Genomic DNA, 13,679 nt, shown 5'->3' on the forward strand with positions numbered 1-13,679 from the left:
CCTTCTTCCATCCTCACCTCTCAAATGACCCATGAAAGAGTCTTGGAGATCAAAGAAATCCTCTTCCATCCTTATCCTTCTGACAGAGAGACTGATGGGATTTAGCACCAGTATGGGAATATGAGCATTTCTAATTGGGGAGTGGTAGGAGTGAAAAATGATTAGGAGTGATGGTGGTGGTGGAAGAGCCCAGATGAATTACCCAAGGAGAAGGTGCATACTGAATTGTGGTCTTCATAGGAAGTGTAAGAAGACCAGAGAGAAATTACTTCCTCTGCCCCAAATAAAGATCAAGGAGTATTTGCATTCAAAGGAGCTGGGTTTGGCACATATGTCATCTTTTCAGTCACCTTCTTTTAACTAGAAATCCTCACGAATTAATTGTTCTCCAAATTCTGCTTCTGCACATCATATGTCTGAAGGGCTTGCTTGTTTTCCTTGATGTTGCATTTTGCTGTCCAAAGCCGAATAAAATGTATAAAGTAGTTAGATGAGAGAACTAGGGGATTCTGTGAGGATTTTACAAGATCCTGCAATCCCAATATGTTAAAGTGTAGTCCTGTCCAGTAAGAGTTACCCAGTATTCTTTATTATTATTTTTTTTTCCCTCATCAATTTTAGGCTTTATCTTGAATTCATATTAGCAAACAGCAACCTGGGGGCTTTTCATAGCACCTTAGGCAGACTAAAGTGTTGCTGATGAATAATCAGTGATGGAACAGCTGTTATCCAGAGATAACAGAAGACTTCAGGCTGCAGATGTGCATGGGTCAAGGGAGACAATGTTGTGCATGAAAAAGTCATACAATGGAGTTCTGTGTATTTTCTTCAGATCTGAAGAACAAAGAAGGAATGACCTTTTGTCTGCTGCTGTCATTCCCTGCTTCACCATTTTAAGGTAGTTTTCTTTCTTTCTTTCTTCCTTTCTTTTTTTTTTTTTTCCTTAATGGGAGGTATTCTGAAACAGAGCCCTGTCAGTCATGCCCTGAAATAGATGAGCCCATCCATGAGCTGAATCCTTTTAAAAGGCTTAAATATTGCAAAGGTAAAACATGCGGCAGTCAGGTTAACATAGTCTTTGGATACCTGTGATTTGGGTGTATTTGTTTCAAAGACGGGTTCATTTTTAATCACTGAATATGACAAGTTTCAAAGGACAAATGCAAAGCAGAAGAGAATGAGACTCTTGGGTTCACTAGAGCTCTTTCAGGCCTCCAGCAGTGGTCAGTAGTGCTGTGTAAGAATAGGGCTAGCAAAGGGAGACAATTCTTTTAATCTGTCCTGATATTGGGCAGTTTGTGATTTAAGGACTTCTGTGTCGAATTGCATTTGTGGATTATTCTTATCTATCTATATTTTGCCCTTTTTTGGTTGGGTTTTTTGGTTAATTAATCCAAAGTTTCATAATTGATAGAGCACCTCCTCTGTTTGTTCTTACCTTGCTATCACATCACTTCAGGTGATGCCTGTTATTATTTCTGTTCTGAGAAATGATAACTCTTTCCTGTTGTTTCTCCGTATGTGTCAAAATGTTACATCTCACTGTTGTTGCTCCATTAGAGATGGTCTGCTTAATCTTTCCTTCTTCAAAAATCCTCCCCTGCTTTTAAGTATCTATCTTTGCATGACATTTTGCCTGACAAGTATGGATCAAGGGCTGTTGTGCCATCATCCTCCAGCATATGCTGAGCTTGCTTTGGCCATGGACAGGTCTTTGGCATCTGGAGGGGAGCAGGCAGCTCCTGCTAGGCCCTACTGCAGAAGTGTCCAAACCTCTGAAATATAAAGCCACGCCAGGGGAAGGCAGGCAGGGACATTTGTATAACAGTGTACTGTCGGGCCAAGTTGCCCAGAAAGTCAGAGAGCCTCACCTGAGGCTGAGCATAAGCTCTCTCTTCCTCCTGGCAGGAGCACAGCTGTGAGGAGACAGGAGCCCCAGAGCAAAGCTCTGTGCCAGCTCTGTGCCCAGGAGCAGGGCATGATGCCACCTGCAACCACCACAGCCCTAACTTCTTCTCCAGAGATGGCTGCAGCCAAAAAGCTGTGTGTTTGGCTGCAGGTCTCTGTCCCAAATGCCCACCACCCTGCTGTGGTGCTATTATTTATTCCTTTCCTGAGAGCCTTAATGAAATGATTACATTTTAACTGTTGGGAATTTTTTTAAGGAAGGTGAGTGCTCACAGATCACCTGCTCAGCTAGGTGGGGGTGCACTCATCCTCTGTGGAGCATCCCTCATATTTTAAAGAGAGAGAGTTGTGTTGGACTAAGTTGAGAAATGTAAGAGCACACAGCAGTTATGTTCCCAGATGAGCTTGTTATATTTTATGGTTCCCATCCCCAACAGATAGCAATGGTTGCTCTTACTATTCCTTGGAAGCTGGTGTTTGGAAGCCCACTCCCAACACTTCTGTTTAGTTTTTCTGTTTGGGTCTTTATTTTGCTATTGAAGATAGGATTTTAGGGGGCTTGGTTGGTTGGTTGGTTTTATTTGGTTTTGGTTGATTGGTTGTGGTTTGGTTGTTATTGTTGTTGCTGTTTTAACTGTTTTCTCCCCTCCTCCACACTTCAGTCTTTGGGCTGCCACTCACCTGTTTTCACACTGCTTTTACCCCTTTTGTTTTTCAGTGCCACACTACCACAACAGAGACTCAAAGGATATTTTCTTCCTTGCAGGGTGCTTCCCATGCCCATTGAATACATTCAATAAAAATACTTTGCTCTCTCTTTCCTACCATAGAAAAAAAGTTGTTATATATGTACTATTCACATAATTGAGATTAGCCAATCTATCATCCTCAAATTGCCTGGGTTTGGTTTCTTGACTGTTCTCAGATCCTAGGATGACTGATCTTCCTCTTTCCAAAACTGAAAAATTCATCCACAAAGTGAGTACTCAATAAATACTTTTCAACAAGAAGTTTACTCATGGACTTACAAATCTGATCTCCTTTCCATTTTGTTTTGTGTAATTGAATTTTTTTTTCAGGGTTGAAACTTGACCAAAAATCAATGCATTTCCAAATATCAACAAAAGAGGCAAACTGGAATGACATGGTGAAAAACTTGGTTACAGCAGTATCTGCTGAAAGGAGGGAGAAGAGCCATCACTAGGCGAGGTGCAGAGCATGGCAACTGCCGTTGTTGCTAGTGGGAGAAGAGACTGCTGAGCTCCCCTCAGGAATGTACTGCTTTAATTTTTTCTTGAGTTATTTATTTGCTCATTAAGAACTCATCTCTTAGGGCAGTGACTCCCAAAGAGAGTAATAGTGTGCAGACAGAAGATAAAAATTTGCTCTGGTTGCTCTGTTGTTTTAACTTAAACTGTCAAAAGTGTGGCCATTGTTAATTTACTGGGGTGGCACATGTCACTGCTGCATGTTGGAGAGTTGCTGGTGAGTCCTGTCTCTCTCTCAGACATTTGGAACAGGATTTCCCAAAATGTAATCTAATGGACGTCAAGTAGTCTGCAAAGCCATATTAACATAACACATTGACATTCTCTCTCTAATGTTTAATTTAAAAGTGCTTTGAGAAGGAGTGCAACAGGCTGCAGGAACCACCAGGGTGCTCTGTGGCTCCAGAGGAAATGGGGACCATTAAACTTACAGGTCAGGTTTGCTCTCAGAGCATGTCTCTGTCAGTCTCCATTCCCAGGTGACTAGTGCTTTCTGCTGGTCAGACTCCCTGTCCCTTGGCTTTTGTCTTCCAGATCTACCCTCTGCATGCAGAGCAACATCACATGCATCAAAGCAACCCCAAAACCTGTTTTCCTAAGGAGCTGGTCATGTCAGACTGTGCACAAAAATGATGCCTCCAAATACTCCTGTTCCAAGAGCCTCTCACAGCCATTGACTCAAAACTGATCCCCCCAAAACAAAGATCCTACTGATGAGGTGGTTTCTCTTTCATTGCTGGTAGACAAAGATAAAATTAAACACATCAAACATGTTTAGTTTCCAAAGACAAGGTTGTAAAATGTCACACAAAAGACATACATATATCCATTACTTTTACCACTTTTATTACCTCTCTGTCTTGTCTTTTCTTTGGTCTTTATTCAGCTCTTGGAATGGCCATTGTCTGGGGAGAATCAAGAGCACATTTCAGTGGTAGGAAGTAAAGGAAAAAATCTTCTCTTTTTTATTGCGTGGTGTACTGTACTCTTCTCTTACCATAAAACTTTATACGAGGATACTCTTCCTCATATGAAACAACTTTCTTTCTTGTAAATGATCAGCTTTGTATTTTGTTATTTTTATTTATCAAAATAACATCAAACCCCCTTGTTGTAACACCCTCCCCCTAAAGCTCAGCTTTATAGAAGTATTTGCTTGCACAGCTTAGGATAGTGCTTGATTGTAGTTCAAGGCTTGTAAAAAAAGGAAAAACTAAATACCAAAAAGAGCAAAAGAGACTCAAGTGCTTGGGGTTTAAGAAAAAAACATTTACTATAAACAAATATTAGTAAATATTCTAACTAAGAGATAAGAAGGTATTGATTTGCTATCGATGGTCTATAGCAGTGCTTGCAAAAGGTAAATAGAAGAGCCCTGAAATTCCTGAGACATAACCAAGCAGCTGGTTAGAAATAATTCTTGCAGAACACTGTAGCCTAGGCAGAGCAGAAGCATACAGGAAAGGCTGCAGCTGAGTTGAGTAACTGCTGACCAAGTAGTCAGTAACAACCAGGTGATCAAGCGCAGCCATGGCAAGCAGGCTCTTCTGGATGAGTGTCACTTCCCAGGGGGAAGCTGGGCTAGACTTCCTGTAACCCTGCAGAAGAGGTGATAACTCAGGACTGGTGACGGTTGATTAAGGGGACACCAAATGCTGGCATGAGTTACTTTGTTTTAGTAAGAGAGTTTGATCTTTCTGGCCTTATGAACTCTTTCAGTATTCAGACAGTCCAGGTATATGTCAAGACATGTGCCAGAGGGTTGGATATGCTCTCCATGCACTGACCTGAGGTGTAGCATGCAGGCTGTCCCTGTTGCTGCTCAAACTTCTATTGTCTTTTCCACAAATTCTTGAGAGTCTCCAGGGGTATATGGGGCAAAGGTACCTGGGTCTGCAGCAGCTGCAGTGGCTGGTGGAGATTTCGGCTCTGCCTATGAGTTATGAAATGCACATGGTCCACCCAAGAAAAGCTCCTGGGAATAGAGAGGTGCTATGTCTATGGCAGATGTCCTCCATTTGCCAGTGACAGAAGGGCATGCTGCTGGCACCAAGCTGCTGTTGCTGTCCTCATCTGCTGCCTCTGGTTCCTCTCAGGTGAGTGGTACATATGAACAAAATACACAGGTGATGTAAGTCCCTTGAAGCCTTACTTACTCATCCTTGATATGTAGAGGCTGAGTTCAAGAGGTGCAGGAAGCTGCCTGTGGCCAGCTGGAACTGCAAGCTCCAATCCTTCCCAGGGATGGGGAAGACAATCCTTCCTTCTCCTTCAGTTTCTCAAGCAAAACAAAAACCAAAGCTTACTCTTTTTAAGGGTTATTCAAGAGCTCTCACTGAGGCAGCCAACTCCATTGTGTCTGTCACTGTAAATTAGTCAAGGAAAATTTAGGAGCTTCACAGGTAAGGCAGCAGCTAAGTACCTGGTTTAGGCTGGCTGTTTCTCAGTCATTACTTTGGAAATTTTTTTTATACAGATGCCTGTTTTCCCTAGGTTAAAACCTCTAATAGTTGACATCCCTCCCCTCTCCCAAATGCAATGTAATAAAATAAAGCTGGCTCAAAATACCTTTGAGATACTCCCTCAAATGCCATTAAGACTCCATGTCTTCTATGGCAAGTCACTTTCAAAGCTGAAACGTATCTATTTTGCAGCATAGTGTGGGCTACTATTTGATTGGTAGATGCATCCATGGGCATGGAGCTGCAGGGTCAGAGTGTAAATCTTCAACTAAGCAAGTTCACTTTTATCCAGAACAGCTCCTGCTTTCATCAGTGAAGGCAAATTACATATTGTGGAACTGTTGGAGAAAACCCAAAACCAAGATAGGTTTTCCCATAGTATAACATAAGTTTGGAAAATGCACTATGCCAAGAGCAGCATAAATGGCATAGAGCAGCAGCATATGAATGCAAGAGAGGGAGTTCAATTCTCAGCTGTGAAATGATTCAGAGGAAAAAAGTCTTCTCATTCAGAAAGGATGGAGGTTTCTGATATTTCAAGTAAAAATCTGATTTTCCTTAATCTGTTTCATCACAAATTCACTTTTTTGCACCTATTACTAGCACATACATAACATGCCAATTAGAAGAGACAGCTGTGCTGGAGAAACCAAGCTGCAAAATAACTGTGTCCACTGTTTAACACCAAGCGCAAGGGACAGGCATGACAGCTTGTTTCTGATCTTATCCTGTATCCTTTGGTCCTCCGTAAGTGTCAGGGGCTCATAGGCAAACTGCTCCCTCCAGGTAAGGAAGGTATTGGGGTACAAGGCCAGCTTGGCCAGCTCCTCAGCATTTGCCTTTGTGAGTGAAAGGTTTGCAGTGACTCTCCCCCCAGCACAAGGGAGGGAGCTCAGTGCCTGCAGATCTATAGCTGTATACCAGTACTCTGCTTCTGTGGCACATCGGATGTGATCGGCTTTGTCCTCAAGTACTGCTGTGGAGATTTGTCATCAACTTCTTCGACACATCGTCACGCTGCCGTCCTCCTCTCTGCTCCCTGCCCTCCAGCCCTTATCGGTGCCCCCTCCACCTTCCCCCTACTCACTTGCACTCAACAAGACAGTCTGAATTTTCAATATCTACACTTTTTTTTTTTCTTTTCCTCCTTCTTTTGTCTTCTGGTAACAGCATTTGGCATTTCCCGGACAGCCCGTACTCCATAAGGCCTCAGTGTCTGAATGCGAGGACGGCTTGAATGTTGCCTGCTGAGACTGAAGAAGAACTTGAGTGAAAATAATCCTCTCTTTTGTTCCGCTTGGGTTGCTTTTTGTTTGCCTGACAGATGTTCGGCCCCTGTGCGTGTGCACGGAGCGGCTCCTCCGCCGGGCCCTCTGATCCGCCAGCTTATTGATTTCTGCCTATCTGTGAGGCTTGTCTCCAGCCCTTACAGATGCAAGGGCTGTGGCCCAGGCAGCAGCCCCTCTCCTTTGCACACAAATAGGGTGATCATCTATTGTGAAGGGGCCGGCAGGGGAGAGCCGGCCTTCGCTCCTGCCTTGAGCTGTTGTGACAAATTTGGGCAGATTTTGGAGGGCAGAAGGGAGCTGCACATCTAGCACCAAGCTATGATGCTGCACTTTGACACTTGACATGCTATCATGCAGGTGTCTGAGCAAGCAGGAAGGAAGCTTTAGGCAGAAAGGCCTCAGAGCCTTGCACTGTGCCTGTGTATTAATGCAAGCTCATATTTCAGTCACTTGACTGATGGACACAAGGATCAAAGTTGTCACCAGGGAAAGCCTTGTAAACCTTGCTGTTGCCCTGCTCCTTCACCATGGTGTTGCTGTCCACTGTTCAAGTTTCATTATCTGACATAATCATGCAGTCACTGCATCCAAGAGTTTCGTATTGTAAGCCACTTGCAATGCTTCTCTTCTATCTCGCTTTTTCTGTTGTGGCTTGACTTTCTCCCTGCTGAGCAGTGGTGCAAAGACTGTCAGCAGGAAGGTGTCAGGGTGCTCTGCAAGGGAGGCACACTGCAGACCTGCTAAGTTCACTTTGCTTTTGACAGCAGTTTGGCTTTTCTTTAACCTCTGACATCTGCAGAAGTCTGAACTGCCACTGGTTTAAGTGTTCTGGATGGAGTATAGAACATGAGGTGGTTGTCTGGCTATGCTCAGCTGTCTCCCCTTTCTCAGTCCATGCAGACACTGTATGCACTGCCCGCCACATCCCTGTGACTGCAGCCTTTCATTGATGTCTATAATGCGTGCATGGAGTGGATGCACCCTCAAGGTGTATGCGTTTCTCTGAGGCCAGGATAAAGGCTTATAATGGGCAGCTTCAGGGTGTGTATTCCATCCTGCCAGCCCATTACATGCCTTGCACCTCCAGTGAACTTGCTGGCTGCAGACCAGCTTTACTGCTTTCTACGACATTCTCCTACATTACCTTCCCTCTTCTAAAGCATATTGTTGTGCGTGTCAGAGCCTCCAGAGCTATGACTGCACACTGGCTAGGAGTGGGATGTCCTTGGATTTTACTGGTGCTACTAGACTCTAGGTTGTCATTTAATACCACAGTAGTTGGGGGCACCAGTTTATTGAAAAGTAGCTAGCTGTGTGCAAATAATGGTTGTGTGACAGGATATTTTACCCCTAGAAACAAATACAGACACTTTTGTAGTACTACAGAGTTAATCTGGTCTCACCTTTCAAGAGTTGAGTAACTTGTTTTGGACTTGTTAAGGCAAAACTCCCTGTGACATGCTGTGTCACAGAACCAGAGAATGTCAGGGGCTGGAAGGGACCTTGAGAGATCATCTAGTCCAACCGCCCTGCCAGAGCAGGATCACCTACACCAGGTCACACAGGAACTCATCCAGGCTAGTCTTGAATATCTTCAGAGAGGGAGGCTCCTCCCTGCTGGATCTTCCTGAGAGGCTGTCAGAGCTGGCAGCGATACTTCCCATGGTGTCAAGTGATTTATACTAACATGAAAAGCCAGGAGTTTGCAGCCTGTAGTGGCCTGTGTTGCAGCTCCAGCTGTGTTACAGTTAGTGGGTCTGAAACTGACACCACAGTACAGTGCTTCTCAGTCCTCAGTGGATGCTTCCCACCAGCTGCTTACTGGGACAAAGCTCAGTCCAAGCTGATGGCAAAGGAGGTGCCTCTGCGTAATACTTCTCTGAATAATGACTAGCAGTAGGCTGGGAAGAGAGACCTTGACAGCATCTGTAGGGCAGCAGATGTTCCACACAGCCGTGTGAGCCCCTGCTGCCTGTATCTCTCTCAGTGTACTCCGGCAGCACCATAGGGGTCTCCTGCACTCCCATGAGTAAGACAAAGAAATGCTCCCCTCAGCATTGGGTCAGGTTTTGAGACACCCTTCTCTGATGCACGTATAATGCAGTTCAAGTGGGGTAGGGTTTTAATGTAGGGAAAATAATATTGACAATACCACAACAGTGTCAGTAGCCAGCCAGTTTTGGATCTTTCTTAACACATATGTAAAAATGAGGAAAGGGGACTCATTTGGAAAGAGCTTTGTAAAATGCTCCCTGGTTTGACAAGTGGGGTCTTGCCAAGCCTGCTGGACCTTCTATTTGGCATTTCTTTCAGCCAGCAGGGAAGGACTGTAGCTGATGAGAATAATTCAATGTGCACTCTGCAAAGACAATTTTGTCCTGGGAATATCACCCAAATAGTCTGTTAGCTGGCCAGTGGCTTGGTGACCATTGAGGTGCTAAAAAAAAGGGATTTGGGACAAAGCATTCACCTGTAGCAAACTGGCGGAGTGGTTAAAGTCCTAGTTCAAACCAGGCAGGTGATGTATGAATGATTTACAACTAGAAGATGAAGAGGGGATAAAATTCCAAAATGTGGATCTGTTGGCCCTCTGAAGTCAGGAACTGAGTGATAAAAACTTCCTCAGGCTTCCAGGAAATTACTAATAAGTAGCAGTATACAGCCTTGTACATCAGATGGTATCTGTAGGACAATGAAACATGCTGCCTGAAATAAGTGATATTGTACCTGCATATTTTTGCAAAGGCCATGTTTTAAGTCTCTGTTGACACTGTTAGACCAACGTGATGGGAGCTACATAAAGCAGTTATATTCCATAGATGGCACCTGAAACCCAAGCTGCACCCATGCTGAACGTTAGAAAGGAAAATCAGTATTCAGACTAATTCCTTTGACTTGTTGCTGCCTGTACTCTCATAGCACTTCCCCTTGCTCTGCACAGCCTGTGGGTCATGTTGTTGTTTTTAAGGCTGTGTGTGAGATATCCTGTGTCTTTTCTTTTAAAGTAGTTCTTTGAAATTCTGCTGCTTCCATACTGGGGTTTGAGCACCGTTGCGTCACTGTTGTGATGGTCTGTCAAGCCACCTAATTGGGTTGTCTCATTAAAACTTGCAATCAGCACTCACAAGGCAGCAGACCTGTAGACCAACACTGTAGCTAGAGCCACACTGGCTGACCAAGAGCCTGCACATGGGCTGGGATGTGGATGTATAAGTGAACAAGAAATTGCCTCTCTTGTGAACTCCTTCAACGGCTTCTAAGATGGAACTTGAATGTATCAGACAAACTCTGAATTCACTTTCTCTCTAATGATACTAATGGGAGCAATTCAATTAAAATCAACAAATGGCTTTAAAAGTCTTCAGTTCGGAGCCAAGACTACTTCTGGGATGCCAAACTGGATACTTAAGGACCATCCACTAGTCTCTATTGGATAACTCAGCCTCAACCTTCTTTTTGTTAGCTAGAGCATGAGGAGGAAATGGTGCAAAAAAAGGATAAAGTTGTGTAGTCTTTAATAAAAATTGAATCCTTGCAGTAGCTCCATAATGCATTTTGACTTTGAATAGAAACAGTATATGAAAAAAGACTTTACCTGTGCAGGTCAAAACATTAAATTACTACAAGTACAGTCTCTTAGGAGAAGTCTATTTTTGCATTGTTTAAAATCTCAGCCAACTAGGTAAAATGACTGCACTTACTGCAGAAGTCTGATTCACTGTCCTTTTTACACTTTAACTGCAATTATGATTTCTAGCACCATAGTTAAATTTATCTGGGAGCACGAATTGGAGCTCAGAGCTCCAGGAATGCACAGGGAGTGAAAATGAGTGTGCCTTTTCTGCTAACAAAGGCCTTGAACTAAATACGGGGTTTAAATTAAACTCTCTTAAATGTTTGTGCAGTAATCTTACAGGTTAAATTAGGCATGTGAATACCTGCATATAGATGCTCCTTTGGCCACTGCTCAGAGAAGAGCATCTTGCCTGTTTGGTACTTCACTAAATTTGATGGAGAGTGTCCTTTGATAGAGAAGCCTATTAACAGAGACGAAGGGCACTATAGCCCCTGACTTTAAAGGCTGCAGGACCCACCAAAATACATTTGATGGTTTAGATGTAAGAGCCTGCACTGAATGATGAACCTGTCTACTCAAGGCTAGAAGCTCAACAGTTCTGCACTGAAGGCCTGGAGAGAGAAGGGGAGAAACTGAGTCCTCATATTTCTGCAGAAATGCTTCAGCCATGGCCAAGTGCATGTTCTGGCTGAAATGGAACAGCTTCCAGGAGATATTGGCCTCCCAAGTGATGTCTCCTGTGAGTTAAGGAGATGAACTCCATTATCCATTGGTCTAACAAATGTACAGCCCAAGCTGAGTGACATACCATACTGGTTTTCACATGAGCTTGTGTGAATTCTGTTCAGAATCACTTAGCACTTTTTAAAGAGCAATTTAATGCACTCTGCCCCACTCTGTACAAACTGAACATGCTTTGAATCACCTTTTAAAATGTTTTTACTTCACCTTTTGTGGATTAGCTTAGGGTGAGTACTTCCCTTGGCTTTTGTGAAAACCTGTAATAAGCTTTGTGGCTTATTTTAAACCAGAGAATGAAAAGACACTGCATGGCTCTTCGAAGACAAATTATCTTTCATTCTTTAAAATCTTGTCTAATTGTCATTAATCAAGCCATCCCCTGCACAAATAAGACGAAGGCAGGGAATGGAACGGCATTCCAGCTCAGGCAGCTGTTGCACATGTCAACCAGTTTCAAAGTGCTTGGCAAAAGTTGTAAATGCAGTTCTAATGAGATCAACTTGTCTGCAACTAGCAAACAAATACCAGGCGCACCAAAATGTTTGTTTGCCATGGGACTTAACAGAGATTGTGTTAACCATCCAAACACGTTAAGAAAAGTTCAGATCAAAATGATTGCTTACATAAAACCTGAGAAAAAGTCCCCTCCTCCTCTTTTTTTTCCTTACCATTTCCCTTCCTCATCAGGACTCTTACCTTTCTGATATTTCAGTGCACAATGTCCTTTACAAAGGCTGCACAGGCAAGCTACAAGTATGTTTTCTACTGGAACGTTCAAGGATGTTCTCCTGGTAGGGGACAGAGTCCCAAGGCACTCCACAGTATCTCTCACCTCCCAGGTACACTCAGCTGAGTAGGGCTCCATCAGCAGCCCAGGCTGGTTGCAAAGGAGACAGTTACCTGAGCCACCCAGGGTCTGCAGTATGACAGCACAGCATTGAAAGACCAATAGACAACTTGATCACCCACCAGGTCTGACTGCCAAGCTGATTACAGTCAGTTTTCACAAAGCCTAATTAAACAGGCATTGTCCAGAGGAGCTGGAACCCTGTTCAACTAAGCCATCTCAGTGGGCTAGACACTGCACATCATGTGAACATCTGGGTGAGCCCCTAGGTGAATCAGCACATCAGTGGCTTCTTATAGAACCACTAAGGAGATCACTATACTTGTGTGGCTGGAGAAAGCTAAGCAACAAAAATATCTAAATCTCAGAGAAGTCAGCTCTTAGGTAAGACAAAAGCACTTCACTGTGCAACTGTGAAGTATCTGTAACAGTACAGTACAACTTGCAATCTTCTACATCTTGTTCCTTGATAAAAATGGGAATCCTGATTTATAATTCCTTTTATGATTCTTTGACATAATGTGCAAAAGACTGTTTGAATTTTCGGTATTGTGACTACTCCCTTCTAAGTATCCCTTTATTCTGTGTCCTGTGCCAAATAATATTAGTTACTGCAGGCCACAGCAAAGTCCATGCCTACCCTCACTTGAGCCTCTGAAATGAACGGTGAAGTTTGAACTTTGCCAGCAACTGTTAGGAAAAGGGCCAAGAACAGCAAAACAGGAAGATACTGAGTATTTGTTTGTTTTTCTGCTAAACCATGTTTGTGTAATTATGAGTACTTTGCTAAAATTGTTTAGAAAAGAAGTGCACATAAAATGTTCCATACAATTTAACTACACATTAGAGTTGAAAGAATATAAGCCCAGTCTTACCCTGATGCACCCACACAGACAAAAACCCTTTTCAAAAGGAATTTGATTTGAGAAGGCAGACCAGGAGAGAAATCTTGGTTAACTTCAGGACCATGTGCCATATTGTCTGTTTTACAACTGCCCCAAATGGCCTAACAGTGAAAGGCATTGACACAAAACAAAAGCAGCAGCTGAAAGAATTTGAATGCTGGAATTTAAAAATCCCTTCTAGTCAAATGTTGGTTCCTAACTCTGGATCAGGAACCCTGCACAAGGCAACAATGACTTTATGCTCCTGAAATTATCTTCTACAAGACTGGAGAGAGAGACAGGACTAACATATTTCAGATTCACACAAATGCTTCTTTAATCATTCCCCACTTGCTCCTGTCACTTCTCCCCAAGCTTGGGTTGGTAAAATCCAGAATCACTATGTTGAGGTCACTTGCCAAGGCAGCTTTCTCTTATTTTCCAGGATGGGTGATTTTAGGGCATCAAAAAACAAGTTTTTTGAGTGTGAGAAATGTCCTCACAAGTAAATAAAGGAGTGGGTTGTGGTAGGACAACTTCAAACTGTGTATTTCAAATAATGTTTTATGATTTCCATTGAAATAGTTTTATCTAGCAAATATCAAATAAAATAGCAGCAGCCTGCTCCTGACTCCCATCACACTGAGGCACAGGTAGTGTCACACAGATATCTCACTGTAAATGAAAAACATCATTCTAGAGT

The sequence above is a fragment of the Melanerpes formicivorus genome, unplaced genomic scaffold (assembly GCF_026170545.1).
Source record: "Melanerpes formicivorus ecotype bairdi unplaced genomic scaffold, bMelFor1.0.p_v2 SCAF_2, whole genome shotgun sequence".
NCBI lineage: Eukaryota > Metazoa > Chordata > Aves > Piciformes > Picidae > Melanerpes > Melanerpes formicivorus.